Source organism: Panicum virgatum, chromosome 2N (genome assembly GCF_016808335.1).
Source record: "Panicum virgatum strain AP13 chromosome 2N, P.virgatum_v5, whole genome shotgun sequence".
NCBI classification, from domain to species: domain Eukaryota; kingdom Viridiplantae; phylum Streptophyta; class Magnoliopsida; order Poales; family Poaceae; genus Panicum; species Panicum virgatum.
The window spans coordinates 23,621,752-23,628,723 of NC_053146.1; the positions used below are offsets into that span (position 1 = coordinate 23,621,752).

At 44.8% G+C, this 6,972-nt stretch overlaps 1 non-coding gene across 1 annotated transcript; it reads right to left on the reverse strand.

Annotated features, from left to right (window-relative positions):
- Window positions 1-5,522: 5,522 nt before the first annotated feature.
- On the reverse strand, window positions 5,523-5,629 carry LOC120663140. Its single transcript, XR_005670362.1, has one exon. It is a non-coding gene; the product is annotated as a small nucleolar RNA R71 (small nucleolar RNA).
- Between the last annotated feature and the right edge of the window lie 1,343 nt (window positions 5,630-6,972).

A 6,972-nucleotide genomic window follows, 5' to 3' on the forward strand; every position in this document is an offset into this window, starting at 1 on the left:
CATATTTTGCAAAGTCAAAAACCGGATCCAATAGAGAAAACAAGTCATACAATCAGATCAAGATGTGCATGTGTGTGGAATTTTTCTAGATGAAACTCGCACCTTTTTCTGCATGACTCTATCTTTTATTTTGAGATATGAGCTATCTTTCTTTTCCTTTTTCTTTTTCTTTTTCCCATGCTTCTGGGCACGGATATTTTTTCTTTTTCTTTCGCATAGCCCATATTCCTTTTGCAATATGTAGAATCATGTTAAAGTGATGGAGTATTTTGGTGTGAATGGCAGGTATGTTTTTGCGTAACTTCTAGTCTAGAAGTCAGCATGAGAATATATGGAGTGTACGTGATCTTGATCTTAAAAGCATGAAACGAATCTCACAAGGGTCGCAAACAATTTGACAAAGCTTAATACAAAACAAGCAGCATATGTGTGAGATTTTTAAAGACATGTCAATATATGGCTTTGGTAGGAATTTTATATCATTGACGAGCTAAGCTATTTTTTCATTTTTCACAAAATAAAAACCCCAAGTATTTTTGTAGTAAAAAGTAAGGTTTCTTTGAGCATACCAGCATTGACAGTGGGGCGGCAGCATCATAATCAGTCCCTGATGCTCAACAATCATCGGCTGCAGCATAACTAGAGCACCGGCTAATCATTAGCTTCTTGCATCTCCATCAGCCAATGCCTGAATCCACAGCCCCTTCTGAATTTGTAATTATTGACCTTATTTTTTGTATACAACACAATGGTTGATCAGTCAAGTGATGAGCATCGTTTCATCAGGCAATCCCATCAGCTTACCCGAGCTGGGTTAGAGTAAGCAACTAGCCACAATGCCTCTCGCTTCGTGGAGTGTATGTACATGCCATCACACAAGTATTGACTTGCTCATATTGGACTCCAATCCTGCAGCTGTCTCGAATCACAGTTTCATCGGCTACATGGATCATTCAGGATGAGCCGATGAATAGAAAATTCAAAAGCTAATTAGCCGATTGCCTCACCTACTGCATCATCAGCTTTTCTTTCTGTTTCATCATGAAACCCTCATTTGATAAGGACGAAGTCATCTTCAATAGGCTACCATCAGGTTATTCTCTGCATGTTGATCCGATCAGAAATAAGATTTCCATCTTTTCTCAGGACATGCATGTTATTTTTGCATAATCTGGACCTAAAAAAACCTACTGTATCTGTAGCTTCCTGACTTCGTCTCATTAGCCGATAATAAAAGAGACTTCCACTGGCCGGTGCCTCTGTATACATGATACATATATACCTTCTATGCAATATAGCTTGGATATCGGCCACGTACACATCCCTGATGGCTTCATCGTGTGTGAGATAATTCCCGCTAGCCGACTACTGCACAATCGGCTCCTATTATTTGGGCCATCGTCTCTTTGTCGATCATCATTGGTGATTTGGTGAAAGATTCTGGACCCATCGATTAGGAAGCCATTGGCAATCTTCCAATCGCTGTAGCCACTGCCATCGATGCAATATAAAATATCTATCGACTGCTGGCTCTTCGCAGCAATGAGGACTCCATATATCTGATATCTTCTTGCTAGCTTCCTGTTTATCGGCTTAATATTTTGCATGAGCCGATACTCCTTAAATGCCGGCTAGTGAGTCCATCGGCCATTTAAAATATTCCACGCCAAGCCGATAATTTTCAAGCTCGCATATATAATAGCCGTGATCTTCAATTACCATTAAAGAATTAATACCCCATTGACAATCATGCAAGCTGACAACAGTACGGTCACTTGATCTTTCATGTTCTCCGAAACCATCGGCTTCACTAGTAACTTATTGGCTTTTGCTGATAATGCCAGCACCAATCAGCCGACACCCTCAGACTCAACAGATTAATCCTTAGCCAACTGAAATAGCTCACCAGCTTTCAATATTTTAATAGTGCTCTGCTGGGGTAGACTCGGTAACCAACTCATCAGCATCGTAATCCAGCCAATACGTGACTTGTTCAATCATCAAGGCCGATGTAATCAGAGCCACCGATGCATTTGACATCAACTGTGCTGTTGATACTAAGCTGTGTCATGCCCGCCATTTGTGCCGTCGATATCCCACCTTCGGCAGTTCCATCTTGTGATCTGGTCTGATATCCCAGTGGCAGCATCATCTTTATCGGCGATGCGCCAGCTCCTTGAGCATCGCAGCATCGTTTTGTCCAATTTGGGTTTGCAGAGATGCATGCACGCACATGTGCAAGACGTATGCCCACACCCTTGCCGTTGCTAGCTTGCTTCTTTCACTTGAAATTTTCTATCTTGAAATCGGCCATCGGCCACAATGACAATGTGTACTATATCTTCCGACTTCTTTCTGCAGCAAACAAGTTGTACGCAAGGTTAAGTTAATGGCTCTGCTTGCACATTGCCTTGCGCCTTATGTCTGCTTTATATCCCTTCAATATCTAATTTCGGATATATGCAATTTGTTTTGCCAAACAGAGGAGCCATCGGCCTATTCCTCTCCTGTTTATTTTCCATGGGCCGATGGAACGTCTTGGAGCCAATGGAGATGAGAACAGCTAGCCGATGAAGGTGAAAGCATCAATTTAGTTGCTTTCTGGTTCGTCGGCTTTACACATGGCCGGCTGTTACTTCTCTACTCGATCGACTGGCTCTCAACAAGCTTGTCATCACCCTGATAGAAAATACTAAGCCGATCATAAATATACCTCTGCAATTTAAGGATCGGATTCACTTGGATTTCGTGGATTCTTTGTCTCAGCCTCTTTGCATTGAAGTTCTTGACGCCTTCTCAGATAGAGAACAAGAGGCGGCAATTGAAGTTGAATGAACTCGAGCTGATGAAGCAACTTGAAACCATTCGCCAAGAAATTTATCAAATGGACCAGAAGCAGAAACCTTCTTGGCCTTTATCTATCCGATACATACTTTCTCCACAGCACTTGCGCCAATCAGTGTTATATTCATCGGCTTTGTATTTTCATAGAGCTAGCCTTTGAGACGGTGCATAAGTACCCCATCTTCTGTCCCTTTAACCCCTTCGGATTAATCTTGGCACCTGAACATGGCATACCATACTCCTGACCCTTCGGCTGGCCATTTATTGAAATAACTAGTCTCCAATGTTTTGATCACTTCATCTCAAATCGGCCAAACTAAACTAATTATTCGGCCAATTAGCATGCGGAGACACACCCATAGACGGCCAATATATTTTTTCTGAAACACCACATCGGCTCTATTGGCTATTCGTATCGGCTGGTCCTCCATGAGTTGTATCTTCCCATCGGTTGTTTTGTGTTGGCGCTCACTAACGATCATTTCTAGGCGTCAACTTGATCAGAAAATCATGAGAGTTTGAATTTCTTACACGTACTTATATTCACTAAAGTCCCTAAACAACACTTTACCTTCTAAAATATGCAAATTGTGTTCTTGAGCTAATATGCAGGTTGCAAGCACACTTTGGCCCAGCAGAAAATCACAGAAAATATCAGAGTACCGATTCAGGCTCAAATGGACCAAGTGTAGCCCAAGAACCGAAGCAAAACAAGTCAAGACAGGCCAACCCCAGCGTGGATCAGACAAGGAGGCCAAGACAAGCCCAACCCCCAGAAGTTGGGGGCGGTTGGCGGCCAGGGCAGGCCGGCCATCCTATAGGTCGGTCGACCAGGCCCATGGGCCCCACCGCCTCAACTTTGCCATGTGGCGCCTCCCTGTTGCTCTTTTAGGTCGGTTTGGGGTGCTGCGGCCGGTGGCTCCGTCCTATAAATACAAGGGAGGGGTAGGGAATAGGACACACACACACGCGCGCACACACACACACACACACACACACACACACCTCACTTCACTCACCTCTCAAGTTCCTTCTTGCATAGTCTTTTGGCTTAGTGGAGTTTAGGAGAAGTCTAGGAGTCATCGAGTCGCCAGTGATGCTCGAGAGTCTGCTATGGGTTCATCTCTAGCTCTCTCTTGTAATATTCGGTTGTTTGTAATAGAATTAGCTATGGTTACCGATATCTGCTTGAGGTATGTTCTGAGTTATCGGATATATGCTTCTTGATATGGTTGCGTTATCATTCTATACTTGCATTGTATGATCATCCTGTGTTGGAGATGGTTAGTCTTTTGTTCTTAGAACTCTATCAACTGCTCCAGTATTCGTATGATTGCTCTAGTGTCATGTCTATCCATCCGGAGGGTGGGGGCTCCGCGCGGGACACTAGAGTATCCCTTACTAGTGTAGACATGGTGTGTAGATTAGCTAAGAGTTGCTGGATGTCAACTATACCCACGGTTTGTAGAGGTAGCCGGCAGGTGGTGACAGCCATGTCCGAACCTTTTAGTAATCCTCCACGTTCGGTATGGGGGGTAGGAGGTACATAAAGTCGCCGGGGTGTACGGGCTCCTCCCGTCGCTTCGATAGCGATCTCCCTGTTGTGTAGTTTAATCTCTGACGAGCTAACCAATGAGAAAGTGTAGATATAGCTAGCCTAGCACAGCTAACTCGAGCTCTGACTTTTACCTTGCTCCCGGCCTAAAGCATCTTTTATCTTTCTTTTATTTATTTATCCGAGAGGGTAGTTTGTGTGTGTGTCACACTACCTCCTACCATGTTATTATCTTACCTCTGTTTATGCATGAGAATATCCAATCTAGATAGAGTTCACCCACTAATCTATATATTCTCTCACTCACCGCCTTCCCTGCGGAAATATAAATGACACCCCGGTATATTCCCGGGTAAAATGCTATAGCGGTATTCCATGCGCTTGCGGATTCATTCGTGGTTCATGAAATACTGCCACCCAAATTAGTGTCTGCGGGCGTCATCGCTGGTGACATTGGTAGGCGCCAACAAGCATTTTTGGCGCCGTTGCCGGGGAAGGCACAGAGTGAAATATATAGATAAAAGTTGTGAACAAAATCAAAATTGGTATTCACTTGCTAAACAGGCTAACTTGGTTTTGTTTTCTTGTCTTTATTGATATGAAAACAGGGTAGTGTATGACCAGTTTCGATATTCCGCAAAACTTTCATTCTGATCCAGAGTCACTTTTGAGGAGGGCGCGAACTCGTCTCGTATCACCTCAGAGATCACTCTCGGCAGTCGATCCAGTCATCGCATCATCGTCAGCTCCTAGGGCTATGGCCTAGAAGACACTCCGTGATTACTCTGCTCCCTCTGCTAACCAAGTCCCTACCGGGCCCGAGGTTAACACCGGAGGAGAAAATTTCGAGATCAAGACGGGTCTCATTACGATGGTGCAGCCCAGCCCATTTTGTGGCAAGGCCAATGAGGATGCAAGCGCTCATATCCAGCAGTTCCTGGAGCTCTGCAGTACTTTTATTATCATGGGTGTATCACAAGATGCTATCCGGCTCCGTCTGTTTCCGTTCTCTCTCTTGGGGAGAGAGAAGCAATGGTTTTATGCTAACAAGGCTGCTGTGGATACTTGGGACAAATGTGCCAAGGTGTTCCTCTCGAAGTTCTTCCCGATGGGCAAAACCAATGCTCTTCATGGTCGGATTTCGAACTTCCAGCAGGCGTCAAATGAGTCAATTCCGGAGGCTTGGGAGAGGTTTCAGGAGTACATTCTAGCATGTCCGCACCATGGAATGGATAATTGGCTCATTCTATAGAACTTCTACAATGGGTTGACACAGTCATCCCATGATCATGTGGATGCCGCTGCGCATGGAGCTTTCTTCTCGCTAACCATTGAAAGAGCTACATCATTGATCGAGAAGATGGTTTCCAAACCAAGGTTGGAGCGATGATCGCCTCCAACTGCGCCAGCGAGGTATGCACTTCGTCAAGGAGACTGACATGCTCACTATGAAGATTGATCTCCTCCTCAAGAAATTTGAGGATTATTCCCAAGATAAGGCTCAATTGCAAACACTTCAAGCCTTGGAGACTCGCATGACGTGCGAGGTCTGCGGGAATGTTGGACATTCGGGCGATAATTTCCCAGAAACCCAATAAGAACCTCTATTCCTCAATGGCAGCAATGAGTTTCATCCACAAAGGAGGTCAGGGGTGGAATCAACCACGCCCATACTACCAAGGAGGTAATGGGAATTCGAATTCTTTCGGTCCTAACCAGCCTACCTTGAGAGATCTTGTCTACGGCCAAGCGAAGATCAATGAGTCCCTTCAGAAGAAGTTGGCTGTTATAGACAAATCTATGGAGACTATCCATGCCAAGATGGACGGATTCTCCATGGCTATGAAGAACCAACTGAGTTTCAATAAGGCGCTAGAAACTCAATTGGCTCAATTAGCTGCTGTTACACCTGCTACAGAACTAGGGAAGATTCCAGGGCAACCCGAATGAACTCTAGAGAGTGTAAATGTCATCAATGCTATGTGGAAAGAGCCACTTAGCAGAACACCCCTCAGCTACGCAGAGAAGCTCACACGCCCAAGAAGAGGTGCGTGGGGCGAGTTGGCAGCCACAATACGAGAAGATCCCGGAACCCCAGTGATCAGCTGCTCAATCTTTGATTATGAATTCAATCACGCCCTTTGTGACCTTGGAGGCAACGTCAACATCATGCCCAAGGTGACTTTCGTGAAGCTAGACTATCCGTCAATTTTCCCTACTACTATGAGTGTTCAGCTGGCGGATTCCACGATAAGATATCGGGAAGGAGTTGTGGAAAGATTAATGGTAAAGGTCAAGAATACCTACATATTAGTGGACTTTGTGGTCCTTGATATGGAAGGAGATCTTGGAACTCCATTCATACTTGGGCAACCATTCCTCAAGGATACAAATGCCAGAATTGATGTGGGGACAGGAAGAATCAGCCTTCGTATCATGGGAAAGACCATGAAATTCAAGTTCCAGAACAAAAGGGAGGCATTCCTAATTCATGAGGATAGCGAGAAACAAGGGCTATGGGTAGAGCCAGGTTGGGATGGTCAAGATTATCATCCCCCTTCCAAGCCAGCTTG